We start from the raw sequence: 21,194 nt of genomic DNA, 5'->3' as shown, positions 1-21,194 counted from the left end.
CAACCAACATGTTGGGTGTTATATTAGCAAAATGTAACCTGATGTGTACCATAGTCAATGAATAATGAGAAATTATAGGGTAATGCTTCTGAAAGATGTGCTTACCTTTATCAGAATCTCAAGTGCTATCTTTAAAATATAGAATACATTGTTGTGGCTGCAAAAATACTTGGATTGCAATGTGTATCTTGTGCTTCTGGAATGCATTAACTGTAGCTGAGGATACCAAGGTCACCTGGCAACAGTGCCAGTGCTTTAAGCTGTTTGAAAAACCCAGCTTATTTTTGCTACTGCAGTCATAGAATACATCACTAAATTTATTTTGATGCATATTAGGAAGCAGTGAAATGAGAAGGGGAGGTAGAAGTATATGGGATATTAATGAGAGAGAATTATACGATCTGAAGAGAAACCAGAGAGAATTAAAATATACACAGGTTCCTCAGGCGGCATATTAAGTCATGAAAGGTGAGTAAATGCTTCCATAAAATAAGGATGGGGATGTGGTTTGAGTCTTTGTCCAGATTATTCCAAAGCTGATGCCATCAGCATAAAAAGAGCTCAAATCATGTCTGTCCTTCTGGCATTAGTCAGTACTGATACATGATATTTTCTGTAACTATTGGGCCCTTGGTTTTACTTTACCAAATTGACAATTTTACTCAAATAGGTGGATTTTTGAGGGGGTGTACTAATGTTCTAACCACCTAAAAGTTGTAGTCAGCTTTTGTTGCATTGTGTGTGTGGGGGGGGGGAAGGGGAAGGGGAGGAACCATTAAACTTTTCAAAGGTTATTAGGCTGTAGCTCCCAGCAGTCTTAGCCAGCAGTGGTAATGGTGAGGGATGCTAAGAGTTGCTCTCCAACAATATCCAGAGGGTCACATGATTTCCACTTCTGTTATATTATATGCAATCATAAGAAAATTGATCAGATCAGACCAAAAACCTGTCTGTTTTACCATTGTGTTATCACAGTGGCCAACTAGATCACTTGGCAAGTCCATAAAGAAGATTTAATTGCAACAGGATCCTCCCACTCGCCCTCTCCAGCCATTAGTTCTTTTTTCCCCTTTTTCCCCAAAATTTTTATTGAGCTTAAAACAACACAGAGATATATATAGCACATATCTTTCTTACATTTCCGTTTCCTACACTTTATATTATCTACTTACTACATATACATACCTATCAGTTACATTTTCATTTTACCCCTCTCTCCCCTTTTTCAACCGAAATTAATTTTTCCAACTAAATTATATTCTATTAACTCATTCAATGTCTTCCCATTGTCTGTTATCTTTAGTAATGTGTGAATTTTTCTTCTCTTCACATTTCAGTCTTTTTCTAACTTTTCTAACCAATATTTAGTTACCAATTCCCAATTATCTTCTTTTTCTACGTTATCCTCTCCAGCAATTAGTTCTGAGAGGTATTTATACTGATGATGATGTAGCCATTATGACCAGTAGCTACTGATAAGACACATTTTGTATGAATTTGTCTGATCTTCTTTAATCAAGTCAAGGCTAGTGGTCATCACTCCATCTTAGCCACACCATGAGGTAGAATGAATCACTAGAAAAGACAATGATGCTAGGAAAGTTGAAAGGCAGTAGATGATTAGACTTGAACAGGGAGGTCATGGGCCTCGGTCCACAGGACCTGAGCAGAGAGGTTTAAGCCATTTCCAACTCATGGTGAGTTGGGGGGTCTTGGAGATCTCTCATCCACAGGATTTTCCTAAGTCTACAATTCTATGATTCTATGATTCTAAGTCAAAGTTGACTCGAGGGCAGTGATCAACAGCAAACTCACAAGTGAGTGTAAGGCTTCTGTGTTCAGATGGTCAGACGTCCATTCTGGTCTTGAGAAATGTGCACTTCATGTTAAATATTATGTGTGTGGGCTTTGGGGTTAGGACAGCCTATTTAAAAATTCAAATACCTTTCCTTGAGGCTTCTCGGAGAGATAATGCACTCTGTTTTCTGGCACTTTTCTTACCAGAATATCATTAGTCCAGGGGAGTTGGGAGGGCTTGCAAGCCATAAAAATGGGGAGTGATATAACTAGACCTGCATTTTGCCCATCACTACTTTATTCAGATGACCTGGTGACTGCAGAGTGAATTTTTCCTATTCCTGAACACAGTTCTTAAGAGAATATTTGGAAATTAATGTCAAGTATTTGATGAAGCTTAAAATTACAAGAGAGGTTAGTACCACAATAAAATATTTGTGATTGAAAATTATCCATTCCAAACCCAAGATTAGATCCATGTATTCAATGCTTATTGAATACATGATTGTTTTTGTTTTCCCTTCTTTTCTGCAGCATACCAGGGGCTGCTCAAGAGGAGTGAGGTGGGGACTTTGGAGTGATAATCATTGCAGCATGGGGATGGGTACTGTGGGTAGTCCAGTGGCTTCCAGTGCAGAAGAAGCAGGTATTTGGGTCCAGGCCATAGAAAATTTTACAAAAGACCTTTGTAATTTTATTGACCTTGGAGAAGTCATATGCTCTGAGCATCAGGGGAAGGCAATGGCAAGCCTTCTTCGAACAAATCTTGAAGAAGAAAAGCCCATGATAGATTCACCTTAGGGTCACCATGAGTTGGAAATGTCTTGAAAGCACACAATAATAACAACATAATATTTTAGACTACAAAATAGACTCCGAAGTGGTATACATGACAAAACCCCATAGACATACAGTGCTAAAGGCTGCCTTTAGTTACTCTGACAGGAAAACAAATTTGATTCCCAGTTGTGTGAACTGATGACAGATGAATATACAAATCTATATATTTTCAATTTTTTTGGTGCTCTGGTGTTCTGCAGCATTTGGAAATCGTATCATGTTAGTTTACTGACTACTTGTGTACTGCTTATGTTTGTAGATGCCTTCAAGTCAGCTGTTGATTTATGGTTTTTGAGGGTTTTTCAGGCTTTGTGCCCATGTTCTGGAAAGGTTTATTCTTGACATTTCCCCAGCATCTGTGGCTGTCATCAAGATGCTGGTGAAACGTCAGGAATAATCACTTCCAGAACACGGCTGCATAGCCTGAAAAATCTTCAAAAAACTATGGATGCCATCTGTGAAAGCCTTCAACTTCATGTTGATTTATGGTTACCTCCTGAATTTCATAGAATTTTCTTAGGCAAGAGGTGATTTTGCTAGTGCCTTCCTCTGAAATATACTGTAGCCTACAGCATCTGCTATTCATTGGCCATCTCCCATCCAAGTACCAACCAGGGCTTACCCTGTATACAAAGCCTGCTTGGATTGGTCAGCTCTCCCTGCCTGCCCAGCCCTCCCTGTCTCCAAGACTATCAGAGTGGTAGCTGCTTTCATATGATCATCACATATGGTGGGGATGTGGCCACGGCCGTTTTTACACTCCCCCCACCATATGCGGCAACCGCAGATTCTTCAGTCCAGCTCAGAAGTTTCAGCACCTTTTTGGGCAGTCTGTATCCTGCCATAGTTAACTATCTACTTGTCAAAAAAACCCAACCAAAAACAAAACCCACAACAACAATGTGCAGTAAAGCAATAATCCAGCCTTAGTCTAGATGGATTCAGTCATACCCATACCATATTCCCAGACAGCTTTCCCCCAGAGTAGCAGTAGTTGCTGTTGTGTTCCTTCAAAGAAAAAAAAGCAACTACATGTGGGGTAACTTTAACTTGAAGGTGATAACTTTGCCAGATTTTAACCCAGAAAAGATGACAAACATATACACATTTCTTATAAAAGTCCTTGAAAATCCGATTCTTCTTGGCCCTCCTTTGAGGGAAATCACCAATGGTTGCCACCAGTGCCATTTTCTCTTCCACACATTCAAAAAATCAGAAGTGGCAGAGAAAAAGTAGAAGTGCTTTTTAAAGATTCTCTCTGGACAGACTAAGGCCCGTTACAGACCGCCCAAAAGGGGCGGTCTTGGGCCGCTGCCGGTTGCAGCGCGGAGGAGCCGCAGCAGCCAAACCACGCGACTCCTCAGCGCTGAAAAAAAGGAGTGCAGAAATCGCACTCCTTCCGGCAACCTGGAAGAGCTGCCGCAAGTGCCAAAGCGCGCTCTCGCGACGGCTCTTCCGGGTTTAGACGTCCGGACGCTGTGCGTCCGTTACGTCAAGATGGCCGCGCCCGTCTGTATAGGGTGCCACCATCTTGCCGTACGGAATACGCGCGAGGGGCAAGGCGCATCTGGAAGTGCCGCCCCTCGTGCATATTCCTGGCGCAACGATGGCGCCGCTTAGGCCCATCTGTAAGGCGCCAAAGTTCTGGCCTTTTGCCACTCTACTCCAAGAAGTGGATGGATCCTTTTTTGAGAAGAGGTAAAGTACTGTACTTACATTGACCTGTGGATAATTTGACCCAGGTTTTTTGGGTCAGTTTTTTGATTAAAATTTCTAGAGTTATACATTAGTATATATTTCTGCAAATTATTTGCTGAGGATTTAGACTGTGTTAAAATGTTTAACTATTAGATATATTACAACATTAGATATATTATTTAACAATTTAAAGTAGTCAAAGATTTATATACATTGGCTCAGTCTTTAATAAAAATGGAGACTGTTGTCAAGATACCAGAAGAAAACTGAAGATTCAGAAGGATCATTAAATACCTAAGTCAGTATCATCCATGGCATAGTATTTCTGATTTTTTTGTATAGTTGTGAAAGGTGGACCATGAAGTAAGCTTACAGGTAGAAAATCAACCCATTTGAAATGTGGTGCTGAAGGAGATTTTTATGGATACCATTAACTGCTTAAAAGACAAATAAATGGATCCTAGAGCAAATCAGGCCTGAACTCTGCCTAGAAGCCAAGCTACCTAAACTATATTTTGGATGTACGATGAGATGACATATTTCACTGGAAAAGACTGTAACACTTGGTAAAGTGGAAGACAGTAGGGAAAAGGAAAGACCACATTATAGATGGAATGATTCAATCAAAGAAGCCATGGCCCTGCCGTTTTAGTACCTGAACAGGGCAATTGATAACTTGGGCTCTTAGAGGGCTCTCATTCATAGAGTTCCTATACGTCAAAGTGGACTTGATGGAAAATAGCAACAAACAGCAACAGCATTACAGTTTCTGTCTCGAAAAGTTACTTGTCTGCCTTACAGCATACATCCATTTGAACTATCTGTGGTGCATTGATAACCTGAAAGATGAAAAGTATCATTCTCTTTTGTATTAAGCAATATTCCTTTGTTTGCTTGGACATTATTTTCACTTGCCACAGGTCAGTAAGCAAAGTGGTTAATTGCACTCTTGCTGTTACATTAGCAGTGAAGTAGGCTTGCTTGAAATGAAATTTCACTGTTGGTAATTGCTTTGAAAAGAGGAAGACTTCTTTGCATTTGTTTAGCACAGTGGAACACAGATATAGCCTGGACATTGCCCTGTGTATCTAATTGGGTGGATGAACATTTCTATTGAGAGTCTTTCAGAAATTCTCTGAATAAAGTCATGGAATGTATTCTTAATTGTATGCTTAAAATGCAAAATGTTAATGGTCAACACTTCAAATACTGTCGATCATTTATGCTATATAAAAAAATTATTTTTTTTAAAAAACTGTTTTATTGGTACTCAAAAAGCATCCTGTTTTGACAAAAAACGTCATGGAGCAGTTTTGTTTAATGATACTAATGATGGTTGCTGTATATGCTGGACTACATTGCTGAATTACAGTCGGCCCTCTGTTTTTGTGGGGGATCTGTTCTGGGCATGTATTCAAGCCCCATAGGCTTGAATAGGGCACGCCCCTGTGATCACACAGAGGGTGCATCCCATTGGGGATAACAGATGTCATCCCTCCATGAATAATTAAGAATACGGATCTCTGCGAGAAAGGAGGGGCAACTATACATCTGCAGAAGGAAGGCTAACATGCTTTTGTTGCAGATCAAATTCAACAGTTAATCATTTTGGCCCAGTTCTCACTTCCAGTTAAGAGTCCTTTACTTTCTTGAAACATATGTAACAATAACACTAATTTTGAAAAATGCATAATGATAAAGGAAATACATTTCTTTTAAAAGCAGTCAAAACTTGCTTCTTCAGCTTTTACAAAATAATTGAAGCTCACAGTCTGATAATTTTTTTGAAATGGCTAAATGATCTACATGCTTTCTGGATATCAGTCTGTGAATTTTACTGTCATTTCATTACTAACTTGCAGGCATGTTTGTGCTACTAGTATTCTGGTTAGTGGTTTTTATTCTGAATGGAATTTTAAGTTATTCAATTTGTGATGAATAGACAACTAGCCAGAATTGTGGGGCAGAAAGTACACTTCTACAAAGCTGTTCAGCATGTTTTGATGTGTGTGTGCGCGCGCCTTTCTTTCTCTCTGAGAATCAGCTGAGGCATCTAACCTCAGTATGGCAGAAGTGAAACCTACTATTCATGTCAACTTACTATTTAGACTACAGTGTAACCTAAGATACTTGGGGAAAGAATCTGTACTTTCTGCACTGCATGTTTTAGAATCATAGATCATAGAGTTGGAAGAGACCGCAAGGGCCATCCAGTCCAACCCTCTGCCATGCAGGAAATATAAATCAAAGCATCCCCAACAGATGGCCATCCAGCCTCTGCTTAAAGACTTCTAAGGAAGGAGACTCCATTACACTCCAAGGGAGTGTGTTCCACTGTTGAACAGTCCTTACTGTCAGGAAGTTCCTCCTAATGTTGAGGTGGAACATCTTTTCTTGTAGCTTGCTTCCATTGCTCTGGATCCTAGTCTCTGGAGCAGCTGAAAACAAGTTAGCTCCCTCTTCAATATGACATCCCTTCAAATATTTAAACAGGGCTATCATATCACCTCTTAACCTTCTCTTCTCCAGGCTAAACATCCCCAGCTCCCTAACTCGTTCCTCATAGGGCATGGTTTCAAGACCCTTCACCATTTTAGTCGCCCTCCTTTGGACACGCTCCAGTTTCTCAACATCCTTTTTAAATTGTGGTGCCCAGAACTGTACACGATATTCCAGGTGGGGCCTGAGGTTTCATTTCATTCTTCCCTCCTGAGAAAGACATTTAATTACTTAATTTCCAGGTGAGGCCTGACCAGAGCAGAATAGAGTGGCATTATTACACCCCTTGATCTAGACACTATACTTCTATTGATGCAGCCTAAAATCACATTAGCCACAAGGGCCATCTAGTCCAGCCCCTTGCCATGCAGGAATAGACAATTAAAGCACCCCTGACAAATGGGCAACCACCTTCTGTTCAAAAACCTCAAACGAAGGAGATTCCATCACACTCCTAGGCAGCTTGTTCCACTGTCAAACAGCTCTTACTGTCAGGAAGTTCTTACTAATGTTGAGCTGGAATCTCTTTTCCTATAGTTTGAGTCCTTTTCTCTGGAGCAGCAGAAAACAAGCTTGCTCCATCCTCAGTATGACACCCCTTCAAATACTTAAACAGGGCTATCATATTACCTCTTAACCTTCTCTTATTCAGGCTGAACATACCCAACCCCCTGAGTCTCTCTTTGTAAGGCATGGTTTCCAGGCCCGGGCAATTATTGATGATAGGCACTGGCTCAAGACCAAAACATCATGCTTGGATTCCGGTGGAAAGAAGTAGCAAAGGTTGGGAGTTATCTGCACACTGGTGGCAATGAACCCTAAAAATGAGCAGCACCAGTCTGTTTTTCAAAATGGATATGCCAAATTTTGGCAGTTTCCTGCTTAATCATCTCATTTGAATGGCCTCTATGAAGGGTCTTTAAATGGTTTATTTTTGAAGCATAAAGTTATAGGTTAGTGTTATGTTCAAACCAGCTATAGTGACATGGACTCTAAACATGGGTAGTGGGTTGTTTTTATTTTTCAAGTAGAAGCATTAGATGTTCTATACATGGTCTAACTTTATTTACCATGGAGTTGAAACACAAACATTTGTCCCAATATTTAATCTTATTTCTGATTTGCAGGACAATGTACCGTATATACTTGACTATAAGTCAACTTCATGTATAAGTCGAGGGCAGGTTTTGTGGCCAAAATTATGGATTTTGCCATGACCCGTGGTTAAGTCTAGAGTAAAACTTGGAGGGTCCTTCAGTGTGAATGTATACACACAGAAAGGATTCTTAACTGAGGCTGTTTGTTTCAACTTTGGTTGCGGCTTTCACCCAGAGGATGGTGGGGAGAGGGTCTCTGTTTCTTTAAAAGCAATGAGTCACTCAGGTCTCTTTCGGCTTGGCTCAAGAGAAAAAGAAACTATCTTGCCACCGCATGGGGAAATCTGAAAGAGCTGCCATCACATTACCATACTGACCTGTAAATAAATTGGCCTGGGATTTGGGTGTGTGTCTCAATTTTGGGGCATAAATTTTTAGATTATATGTACATACAGTATCTTCACTAGGAAGTGTTCAACTTTATATATTTTGGATATAAGTTTAGTTGCTTTAATTAAGTACTGAAACTTACTAGTGTGTAAAGTTATTCAGCCTCTGAATGATGGGCATGAAAACATAACCTAGAATACCAGTACTTAACTTTTCGGATGTTTTAGTGTACAAGCAGAGGTTCATTTATCACTAAAATGATGTCTTATTTTGTTGCAGCATTCACGAAGCCTTGCAGAATCTAAAAGTTAATATAATTGTGAAAATCTGGAACTGGCTTCATTTTCATTAACGTCCGAGAACAAACAGGTAAAACTTAGTCATTATATTTGTATAGTATTGTAAATGTTTGTTAGTAATTTCAAAAGATTGAACAGTTATATTTGAGAATGAACTTGTTTGAAAAATATCTCTTTGATATTGTTAACAATGAATATAATTGCATACAGAAATAATGCTAGAGTAGTTCCTTTGTCTCTCATCTGTAATACAGGGATAAAGTATTTAGCTACTTTACAGGGCTGGTGTTTATAGGACTGTATAGGAAGTATTTTGATCACTGAAAGCCATAGAAAATGTTAACCATTGTCAATTTAAATTCAAACTTGGATTAACTTTCTCTGTTTACTGATTCATAGCACTCTTACACTTTAAAGACTAGGAAATATGAATCTCAACCATCTGCTGCTCTTCCTTTTCAATACATTTAAGGAGAAAATCCAGAAGGTTTTGATCCTTTTTTGCAGTGAACCATATTTTGCTGTTCCTTCTGAATCTGTGATTTACACCATACACTGTTTCCCCACAAACCAATTTCAAACTGATTTGGGGTAATGCCTTGCTGGAGCAACTATGTCCTTACTATATTTCCAACTTTATTGGTTATGTAGTGTGCTACAAAATAGGTAACAATACAATAACCTGAATCCAGATTTACTCTACTGTTTGTAGAATTTGTTGTGTGTCTTCAAGTCATTTCTGAATTATTCATTTTTTAGAGTATTTATACTCTGCTTTTCAGTCACAGGGCTCTCAGAGCAGTTTACAGATTGCTAAAAGACCAAGCCTCCATTAATGTCCATGCTCCATAAAATATTTTATTTGGCTGCTTCGCACTACAGAAATAATCCAGGTTGTATTCACTTTAATTGCCATAGCTCAATGCTATGGAATTCTGGGAATTGTAGTTTTTTTGGCACCAAAGCTCTCTGACAGAGAAGGCTAAATGTCTCACAAAACTATAGTTCCTAGAATGCCATAGTGTTGAGCCATGGCAGTTAAAGTGGTGTCACCCTGGATTATTTATGCAGTGTGGATGCATCCTCTGTCTATTAAGGCCAATGAATCTTTTGTATTATTCCCAAGGGAAAACTTAATAATCGAGGGCTGCTTAACAAGGTGTTAGCTAATGAACATTTTGTTTAGAAGTTGGGAGCTCTGGAGATCTTGAAATTTTTCCCAAAGTTCCCAAAAGTATCCGTTTTTATCACTACTCATTACTAGTTAGTGTTCTGAATGACTGCAACTTCTGTGTAAATCATGTTTTATCCTCTCCACCCTGTTGCTTTCTCTTTGGAACCCTTTCCTACCATCTATTTGCTACCATGATGTGGCATACCAGGGGTGGGTTTCCATCTGATAGAAATGTGCAGGGTGGGCCTTGTTGTCGTTGTTGTTGTGTGCCTTCAGGTTGGTTCCACTTTATGGCAACCCTAAGGCAACACTATCATGAGGTTTTCTTGGCAAGATTTGTTCAGAGGAAGTTTGCTGTTTCCTCCCCAAGGCTGAGAGCCCAAAGTTAACCAGTGGGTTTCGTGGCCGAGTGGGGAATTGAGCTCTGCTCTCCAGAGTTGTGCTCCATGCCTAAAAAAGGCCCAAAGCCAAACAAACAACTTTTAATTCCTGCTGCCACTCCCGATGCCCGTTTAGTTATTCCTGCCAATAGGATCTTGGCCAGTATATAACATTTTGCCTAAGAGAAAGTAGACCTCTAAAGAAAACCACACACCTCTTTTTTCTTGTGTCATAGCAGACAACACCCTATTTTGACAACAGAGTGTCTCTTTTTAATAGAGTTCTTGCTACATACAGTTTTTATTGCTATTTAATATTACTAGTTTACAAGTAATCTTGGAAAATAAATATTTTGATCAGTCAGTTAGGGAATTGTTTCAGTTTATAACCTGTTAATTTACTTGACTAAATGTAGGATATGAACTTTTACATTCTGGAAGTAGCCATTTGAAAGGAGATTCTGTTCAAGATGTGGCAACTGGTGAGCTCTTCATTGTTGGTCACACTGAGGATGTTTTGGGACGCTTCTGAAGCATTTTACTGTCATGTTAAACCAAAATATGACAATCATAGAATCATAGAGTTGGAAGAGACCACTAGGGCCATCCAGTCCAACCCCCTGCCATGCAGGAAATCCAAATCAAAGCATCCCTGACAGATGGCCATCCAGCCTCTGTTTAAAGACCTCCAAGGAAGGAGACTCTATCACTATCCGAGGGAGTGCATTCCACTGTCGAACAGCCCTTACTGTCAGGAAGTTCCTCCTAATGTTCAGGTGGAATCTCTTTTCCTGTAGCTTGCATCCATTGTTCCGGGTCCTGTTCTCTGGAGCAGCAGAAAACAAGCTTGCTCCCTCTTCAACATGACATCCTTTCAAATATTTAAACAGGGCTATCATATCACCTCTTAACCTTCTTTTCTCCAGGCTAAACATCCCCAGCTCCCTAAGTCGTTCCTCATAGGACATGGTTTCCAGACCCTTCACCATTTTTGTCGCCCTCCTTTGGACATGCTCCAGTTTCTCAATGTCCTTTCTGAATTGTGGCGCCCAGAACTGGACACAATATTCTAGGTGGGGCCTGACCAAAGCAGAATACAGTGGCACTATTACTTCTCTTGATCTAGACACTATACTTTTATTGATGCAGCCTAAAATTGCATTGGCCTTTTTAGCTGCCGCATCACACTGTTCACTCATGTTCAACTTGTGGTCTACTTGGACTCCTAGATCCCTTTCACACGTAGTTTCATTCAGCCAGGTGTCACCCATCCTATATCTGTGCATTTTATTTTTCCGCCCTAAGTGCAATACCTTACATTTCTCTGTCTTGAATTTCATTTTGTTAGTTTTGGTCCAGCTTTCTAGTCTATTCAGGTCATTTTGGATCTTGATCCTATCCTCTGGGGTATTAGCTATTCCTCCTAATTTGGTGTCATCTGCAAATTTGATAAGTATGCTCCCAATTCTGTCATCCAGGTCATTGATAAAGATGTTGAATAGCACTGGGCCCAGGACAGAACCCTGTGGGACCCCACTGGTCACTTCTCTCCAGGATGAAAAGGAGCCATTGTTGAGCACCCTTTGGGTTCGGCCGGTCAACCAGTTACAAATCCATGTAACAGTTACCTTGTCTAGTCCACATTTTACAAGCTTCTTTGCAAGAATGTCATGGGAAACCTTGTCAAAGGCCTTACTGAAATCAAGATACACTACATTCACAGCATTCCCTTCATCTACCAACCTGGTAATTTTATCAAAGAAAGAGATTAGATTTGTCTGGCATGACTTGTTTCTCTGAAACCCATGTTGACTTTTTGTGATTATGGCATTGCCTTCTAGATGTTCACAGACTCTCTGTTTAATGATCTGCTCCAGAATCTTTCCTAGAACTGATGTCAGACTAACTGGACGATAATTGTTGGGATCCTCTTTTTTCCCCTTTTTGAAGATGGGGACAACGTTTGCCCTCCTCCAGTCTGCTGGGATCTCTCCTGTTTTCCAGGAGTTTTCAAAGATTATTGCCAATGGCTCTGATATTACATTTGCCAGTTCTTTTAATACCCTTGGATGGAGTTCATCTGGTCCCGGAGACTTAAATTCATTTAGATTAACAAGGTGTTCCTCTACTATCTCTTTACTTATTCTGTGCTGCAATTCCCCTATTCTGTCCTCTGCTCCATTATCCTCAGGTTGAGCACCCTTTTCCTTTTCTGAGAAGACTGAGGCAAAGAAGGTGTTGAGTAATTCTGCCTTTTCTCTGTCCCCTGTTAACATTTTGCCATCCTCTCGACGCAGTGGCCCTACCATTTCCTTCTTCTTACTTTTGCTGTGGACATATCCAAAAAAGCCCTTTTTATTGTTCTTAACCTCTCTAGCAAGCCTGAGTTCATTCTGCGCTTTAGCTTTTCTGACTTTACCCCTACACATGCCTGCTATTTCTTTGAATTCCTTTTTCGTGATTTCCCCCTTTTTCCATTTCTTACACATGTTCCGTTTCAAACTTATCTCGGTTGAAAGTTCCTTAGTCATCCATCCTGGTTTCTTGAGACACCTCCCATTTTTCTTTTTCACTGGAACTGTTTGAAATTGTGCCTTCAGTATCTCCCTTTTGAGAAAGTCCCATCCGTCCTGAACTCGTTTATCTTTTAGTATTTCTGACCATGGAATCGCCCTCAATACTTCTCTAAGTTTACTGAAATCCGCTCCCCTAAAATCTAGAATGTGTGTTTGACTTTGCCTGGTTTCTCCTTTCCACTGTATTACAAACTCCAGGAGAACATGGTCACTTCCACCTAATGATCCCACCACTTGCACCCCATTAACCAAGTCATCCTTGTTGGTTAGGATCAGATCTAAAATAGCTGACCCCCTTGTTGCCTCTTCCACCTTTTGGACAATGAAATTGTCTTCCAGGCAAGTGAGGAATTTGCTAGACTTTGAGGATTTTGCTGAGTTTGACTTCCAGCAAATATCAGGATAGTTGAAGTCACCCATCACTACTACATCTCTCCTTTCTGACTGTGTGGTCATCTGTTCTAGAAAGATATCATCCAATTCCTCAGTCTGACTTGGGGGTCTGTAGTAGACTCCCACCATAACATCCTTGTTGTTTCCCTCCCCTTTGATTCTTATCCAGATGCTCTCCACCTGGCTTCCATGATTGATGTCCTGGATCTCTTCACTGGTGTAAATATCTCTGACATATAGTGCTATTCCTCCTCCTTTCCTGTTTGGCCTATTTCTCTTAAAAAGGTTATACCCACATTCCAATCATGAGACTCATCCCACCAGGTTTCAGTGATGCCTATTATATCATATTTGCTTTGTTGTACTAGGAGTTCGAGTTCATCTTGCTTATTTCCCATGCTCTGTGCATTAGTGTAGAGACATCGCAGACCACGGGTCCCTTTTACTTGCTGTTTGTGCTGTTTTTTTGCCTCCCACTGTTGGGTCCTTGCACTTTTTTTCTTGTTTCCTCTATGTCAGTTTGACTATTTTCGCCATCCCTTTTGCCTTCCTTAATATTGTCTCCCTTCCCCTCGGAACTCAGTTTAAAGCTCTCCTGATCAAGTTCTTGAGACTGTTGGCAAAAACATTTCTTCCAACTGGCGTGAGATGCAACCCATCTGTTGCAAGAAGTCCCTCCTCATGGAACCGCAGCCCATGATCGAAGAATCAAAATACTTCTCGGCGACACCATCTGCGGAGCCAGTTTTCACATCTGCTATTTTCCTCTCCCTTCCTGGACCATGCCCTTCAACTGGCAGAAGAGACGAGATGACAACCTGTACATCCATTCCTTTCAGCTTCCTACCAAGCGCCTCATAATACCTTTTGATGTCCTGAAGGCTGTGTCTTGCAGTATCATTAGTTCCCACGTGGACCAAAAGGAAGGGGTATTTGTCAGTAGGCTTGACCAGTCTAGTCAGCCTCTCTGTCACATCACAGATCTTTGCACCTGGAAGACAACACACCTCTCGAGACATCTTGTCAGGCCTACAAATCACTGCTTCTGTACCCCTCAGCAAGGAGTCCTCCACTACGACCACATGCCTCCTCTGAGGCTTAGGAGCGACTGTTCCCTCGGGTGGGACTCTCAGGCTCCCCTGCTCTGTCCCTGAAGTCTGTCCATGCTGCACTTCTTCATCCTCCTTGTTAAGGGAAAGAGCTTCAAATCGATTCTCTAGCTGCAAGCTCCCTGAACAATCCCTTCTTGGCTTACTTCTCTTTGTGACATTCCTCCAGCTGTCTGCCTCCTGTGTATGGCAAGTGACCTCTTCCCCCCTAGCATCTTCCTCTGCATGGTACTCATCCAAGATCGTTAGTTCTATTGTGTCCAGGAAATCCTCTTGTTCCCTAATATGCTGAAGTGTAGCTATTCTGGACTCCAGCTGCTGCACTTTCTCCTCCAAGCGTGCTACCAACTTGCACTTGGTTCATGTGAAGTTCTCCAGTTCTGTAGGCAAGAAGAGAAACATCCCACAAGAGTTGCAGGTGACTGCAGCAGATCCCTCGTTGCCCATACTGCAAAGTCTTTATTAATGACAATTAACTGTCAGTCTACTGGGAATACTACTTTAAAGGAATGTCCTGGCTGCTACCTTACACTTAAAGGGAAGGTTCTGTTTCAATATCTGATTGTAACCCGATGCTACTTGAGTAGAATTCTTGAGATAAAGAAATTTAAAATGGCTATCTTTAGTTCTTAAAAGGGGGGAGGGAAATAGCAGTATTATTTCTTCTGAGTTTAGATGACTGTATTTGTGCATTTGTCACAATAGACTCCATCCTAGAAGATGCTTTCTTTTCTTTGTGTGAGAAACAAGGGAATGCCCCGTCTACTGGCATTGTAGGAAAAAAAATTCTAACAATCTCATGCTCAAGTTATGCGACTTAGTATTTAATTTCTTCTTTCAAAAGTTTAAAAGTATGTGAACGACATTGTCCTAACTACCATTCTTAGGAGAGTAGTGTCTTATAAATTGTGTTTTAAAAAGAGAGAGAATTTTAGTAACAAGGGACGGTTTTTTTTGGCTTTTTTTAAAAAAAGGCTACCTGCAGTCTTTGCAACATATATTACAGCTTCACCGGAGCTATGGAATAGGAATGGTATTCTATCTAGCAACGTGATGCACCAGGTTGGTGTGTGTGTTGCAGAGGATGAGCCACTCTTGTGATAGGGTTGCTATGGCAACTACCTTCTGAGAGCTGCCTCAAGGTCACTCATCAGCCAGAGCCCAGAGAGCAAAACGGGATTTTAAGCAAAACAGGAATGCCGAACAAACGGTGACTGTTCCTTGCTTCCTTATGCACTGTCTTGTCTAGCTGTGCTAAAAAGTCTGGAAAAAAAGTATAATACTTATATATAACTTCCAGTAATTTTTTAAGTCTCATTCTTGTTTGGTTAAAAATATAATGCCTATGAGGATAAACTCTCTTCTTAACTACTGTATATACTCATGTATAAAGCTAAACATTTTAGTAAAAAATGACAACCCCACAAAGAAAACCTGAGTTGACTTATCTATGAATCAAAGTACTGTTTTTTAACTCTTACATTAAAAAAAAGGGGGGGGGGCATCCCTTGGTGAAAGGAAAGAATGTAATCCGTCCTAGAAGCACCATCCCAACTTTGTTCTCTCATCCATCCAGTCTTTAGTGTAAGCACAGTTATCCCTGCTGGAATTTTATAAGTTCTTTGGCATCTTTTTCCTTTTCTTCATTATTTAGATCATTTGTTGCATGCCCCTAAGTTTTACCCTCGACTTATCCATGGGTCATATCAAAATCCATAATTTAGGCCCCCAAACCTTCCCTCAGTTTATACATGAGGTCAACTTATAGTCGAGTATATACCGTATTTAGAAGAATGTGTATTTTTATGTAGGGGGCTTTAAAATCTCAGATTTTTAAAAATAACGAAAAGGATTTTTTTCAAAAAAATTATCTTTATTAATTTCAAAACAACAAATCAAAACTTTAAAAAGGATGCAAATATAGACACACATACTAAACACACTAACAGACATATATTAAACACAATAGAAATTATTCAATACGTATACATATGCATACAAAAATGAAAACATTACCTCACATCTTCTTTCCCATTTGAACCATTCAATTCCTCACATCTTCTTCCTTCCCCATCTCTCCTTCCTTCTCCTACCTCCTTATACCTTCTTGTATTTCGCCTAACGCCATCTTCCCCATCCTAAAAACCTTCTATCTATTTTCTCTGTCTTTATATCTTAATGATGAAATAATGAAAAGGAAGCTGATGTTACTTAAATTGCTGGGTGCTGGTGGAGGGTTCTTAGGGTACCCATGAATTTGCATTCAATGGGGAAATTGCTTTAGCACAATAGGAAATAGTTAGAGGGCTTCAGTAACGTGAATAGAATAGAAATTTTATTTTTATCCCCCCTCTCCAGCAGGACCAATGCGGCTTACAACACTAAAGCCCAGAATTGTAAGCTTTTGTGTACTGGTTCCGAATCTCAAAGAACTCCAGAATCAGGTTCCAAATTTGTTTTATTTACCATATATATAAAAGGGGAATCAACACACATGCTAAACTCTCTCTCTCTCTCTCTCTCTCTCACTCTCTCTCTCTCTCTCTCACACACACACACACACAAACTAGCAATGCAAAGGCAATGAAAGATAGTGGGTTGTAGGGTTGTAAAGAGGCACTACTATACTGATACTGAAGCATAGCTCCAATTTTTGTTTTGTGGGTTTTTTGGACTACGTGGCCATGTTCTGGAAGAGTTTATTCCTGACTTGACATTTTGCCAGCATCTGTGGCTGTCATCTTCACAGCTCCAATTGTGGGTTACCAGAATAAGGATAGTTCAGGAGCCACCTGCAACACGTGGAGTGGCTGGCTACTCTGGTGCTCAGCTGAAATCGAATAGAGGTTCTGTCTGGCTTCAAACTAGACCGAATTGCTATTATCAAGGCATGTGCATTTATAGCAAGAAATGGGCCCTGGGTCAGTGTTTCAGGAGTTTGGCTTTTCCAGTAGTTAAATGTCTTTCCCAGGAGGGAAGAATGAAATGAAACCTCAGGCCCCACCTGGAATATTGCGCCCAGTTCTGAGCACCACAATTCAAAACAGATGCTGAGAAACTGGAGCGTGTCCAAAGGAGGGTAACTAAAATGGTGAAGGGTCTGGAAACCATGCCCTATGAGGAACTACTTAGGGAGCTGGGGATGTTTAGCCTGGAGAAGAGAAGGTTAAGAGGTGATATGATACCCTTGTTTAAATATTTGAAGGGATGTCATATTGAGGAGGGAGCCAGCTTGTTTTCTGCTGCTCCAGAGAACAGGACCCGGAATAATAGATGCAAGCTGAAGAAAAAGAGATTCCACCTCAACATTAGGAGGAACTTCCTGACAGTAAGGACAGTGGAACAAACTCCCTTGGAGTGTAGTGGAGTCTCCTTCCTTAGAAGTCTTTAAACAGAAGCTGGATGGCCATCTCTCAGGGATGCTTTGATTGAGAGTTCCTGCATAGCAGGGGGTTGGACTAGATGGCCCTTGGGGTCTCTTCCAACTCTACAATTCTATCATTCTATGATATGTGAGAACGAATGGACAATTGATGTGAATGCTCTCAAACAAAAAGAGCTTCATTCCCAGAACTCTGTTGTATACAAGCAGTTTCTAGGTCCAGCACCCACCATTACACTCCTTTTTGAAGGGATTATGCTGATTGTAAATGATATTATCTTGGCTAAGTGCCTTGGCTTCCCCCATGCTGAACCATCCAGATTTCCTGGTATGTTATGGCTGGTTCCATGTGCTGGGATGCCCCCTTTTGGCTACCTGCCTGTAACATCCCATTAATATCAATTTGATATCAAATGATGGAGAGGATGACTGAGGAATAATTGTGGGGTAACATTGGTAATAACCAGTATCAAGTGCATGTAGGACCTTTTGTTCCATAAAACAACTTATTATAGTGAAGTATTCCACCATGCTATTACTTTCAGTTAATCCCAAACTGTCTTCAATGCTTAGTTTTTCATAATAATTGAGGAAGTTAAACAATCATAGTTAAGGAACATATGCAGCCGATTTAACATGTACAGGTTATTTAAACAAGCAGTTAACTAACATAATGTGCCATCAGTTGAAGTGGTATTGTAATGTCACTGGTCCATTTCTGTATCACAGAAACATCCCAACTAGTGCTGCAGAAGTTAGGCACATGTATTTTTTTAAAAAAAATCCCTCATACTATGTCTCACATTCCTTCCTATTTTACCAGTGATTGATTATTTGTGGGTGTGATTGGAAAAATATATTTTTAGGGAGCATAGCTGGTTACAGTACTGGCTCTCAAACTACCAACTTCTTTGCCAGGTGAAAAAGGTTGAGAGGTGGCATAATGAAGCACATATTTTATTGTTGGTGTACAAAGCATACAGATAGTTTGTACTCCAGTAACATTGGTTGATCAAACCCTGGCATCACAATAAAAACAGTGTCATATTGTGAAAATCATGAGACCTAAGCCATGTTGCAGAAAGGGACTCTTTTGCTAAATTTTTAGGGGGGGTGACAGCAGAGTGCAATAGCATCATATGTAAATTATGGGTCATACGCTAGACATTGTTAGCCTTTTCAGTAATCTGGTTGTGGTCAAAACTGGCTTTTTGATACCAGAAACCATGAAATGGTGCAGGACCAAGTGTAGATTTCTTCACTTTTCTTTTCCACAAGCAACTTGGATGCATTTCCTAGACCTGCAGCAGTCTATTGGCTGCAGTTTGAGAACCTCTGGACCAGGAATGCACAAACTGTGGCTCATTTTTGATGGCCACCTAACTCCCCAGGAAAAATGCCTTTTAAGAATCCATTGCTATAGAAAATGGATGCCATGGCAGCAAACAGTTAAGTAAAGCTGTGCCCTCATCTTGGCCAACACAGAGCCCAACCTTCTTGGCCCCAAGCTGTATTCCTTTCATTGTTGTCAGCTGAAGTTTACCTACAGTGCAGGTAAACTTAAAAGTCACAACTTTCCTCTGCTCTTCCTTAAACTCTTCACCCTTTAGTGCTCTTCTTGCTTGCTTCCTGAGTTCACAGTGATTGGTAGCCTAGTGAGAATGACCCTCTTGTGATATGAAACACAGCATCAATAGGGTGGTGGAAGGGAGGGTGAATTATTGCTGAGTCTTAATGCCAGTTCTTATAGGAGGGAGAGAAATATCCTAAGATGATGATTCAAACTATAAAGAACAGGAAAGAAAGATAAACTGGCCCACACTCTGACCAGACACTGTAGGTAGACTTCTTGAATGATGGCTATGCTAAAGTCCTCCAGGGTTCTGTGTTCCTGGACCATAGTCCCTCCTGAAACATAGGCGGCCTGTAGGTGCACCTTTCCCCGACGGATCGGGGCCTCAGTGGCCAGAGCGGCAGCCGCTGAGGCCCCGATCCGCCGCTTTCCGGGCTGCAGCCTGGAAAGGGGTGTCCTTGGGGCTTCAAGCCCCAAGGACACCCCGCGGCAGCGGGGAGAAGGAGAAAGGGGCCGTTTGGCCCCTTTCTCCTTTGGTCTGCTGGGCGCAGCTGTCTGAAGGCTGCGCCCAGCGGACCAAACGAGGAAGGAGCTCCGAAATGGAGCTCCTTCCGGGGTCGCAGAAAGGGCGCCCTGCCGTGACCCCAATACGTCACAACCACGCCGCCTCGTTTGGAGGCAGCGCGGCCGTGATGTATCGATGACGGCGGCCGTGTGGAACGGCCGCTGCCATTTTGTGTGCGCGTACTTTTAAGCCCGTGTGTAACGGGCCATAGATTCATTTAATAGTTGCTTCCACTGCTGCTGCTGCTGCTTTTGCAAGCCCTCTGAATTTCCCACACATGCCATTGAAATTATGCAATATTTAATGATGTGAAATAAGTAAAAATATACTGATCTTTCCATATAACAATTTATCTATAGGACTAATAAGAATAATTAATAGTTTAATTCATATAATAGCAAAACAAAAGATAATTAAAATACATACAGATGCATACATGCACAAACAAAATTGTGCAGTCCTTAAGTGTCTGATCAGCTTAAAAGTGTACCCTGACACTCCTGCAGGTGACCACTGAAATTGATTCCCATGGATTTCATTGAGTCTGGGTCCATATGGTGTTTTGAAAGCCAGGGTATTGTGGAAAGCTATAGAGCAGAAAGAGGTACTTGGTTATAACTTAGGTGACCCAATTTAGTCATCTAGGAATCTAGTTACAGACCTGGAATTTTTCTGTCTGAATTTTCTTATTATTTATTTCAGTTGATAACTGTGTTTATTTTTCAATTGATGCATGAATTGGTTCCTTCAGCTGAAATAAATGCAAGATCTAGATGTACCCATGTTAACTTTTTTTTACGGATTGGAGTGAATGGTGGTTACAATAAACTATAAGAGTAATGCACAGGAAATGTGCATGCTTGAAGCCAGTGTTTGGACATCTTGATATCACAGGTGCTGCAGGAGACACTGCTGTTATGGTACTAACAGCATAGGGCCCAAGCTCGACTCAGGCTTGCATCCTTCCGAGGTCGCTAAAATGAGTACCCAGACTGTTGGGGGAAAATTAGTTTACTTGCTAATTAGCTTACTTGCTGTTCACCGCTATGATCTTTGGAATAGCGGTATATAAATAAAACAAATTATTAATTATTATTACTAGTTTTTGTAGCAAGTGGAATAGTAGAGTCCACTTGAAATATGTGTGTATAGTGGCATCCACGGAGGTTTGGCATCCACTGAGGTTTGGCTTCAGGACCCCCTGTGGATACCAAAATCCAAGGATGCTCAATTCCCCTTAAATACAATTGCATAGTAAAATGGTGTCCCCTTTTACATAAAATGACAAAGTTAAGGTTTGCTTCAAGCTGTGGATGATTGAATCCATGTATGCAGAGGGCTCACTGTATATGTGTTTCTTTAACACATGCAGGCATCTAGGAAAGTCTGTTTTCTCAAACTAAGTAGCATTTACTCATAGTT

At 40.8% G+C, this 21,194-nt stretch overlaps 1 protein-coding gene across 5 annotated transcripts in view; it reads left to right on the top strand.

Moving 5' to 3' along the window:
- The window catches only part of NCOA3 (nuclear receptor coactivator 3), a 186,067-nt gene that overhangs the window by 14,714 nt on the left and 150,159 nt on the right, over positions 1 to 21,194 (top strand). For all 5 annotated transcript variants that reach the window (XM_089513877.1, XM_089513879.1, XM_089513880.1 and 2 more), the window contains exon 2: positions 8,601 to 8,690. The gene's annotated coding sequence lies outside the window, so the exon portion shown is untranslated. The remainder of the gene's footprint in view (positions 1 to 8,600; positions 8,691 to 21,194) is intronic.

Source organism: Sceloporus occidentalis, unplaced genomic scaffold, assembly GCF_023333645.1.
Source record: "Sceloporus occidentalis isolate IW3139 unplaced genomic scaffold, rSceOcc1.0.p SCAF_3, whole genome shotgun sequence".
NCBI classification, from domain to species: Eukaryota; Metazoa; Chordata; class Lepidosauria; order Squamata; family Phrynosomatidae; genus Sceloporus; species Sceloporus occidentalis.
This window is presented reverse-complemented; position numbering and strand designations above follow the sequence as displayed.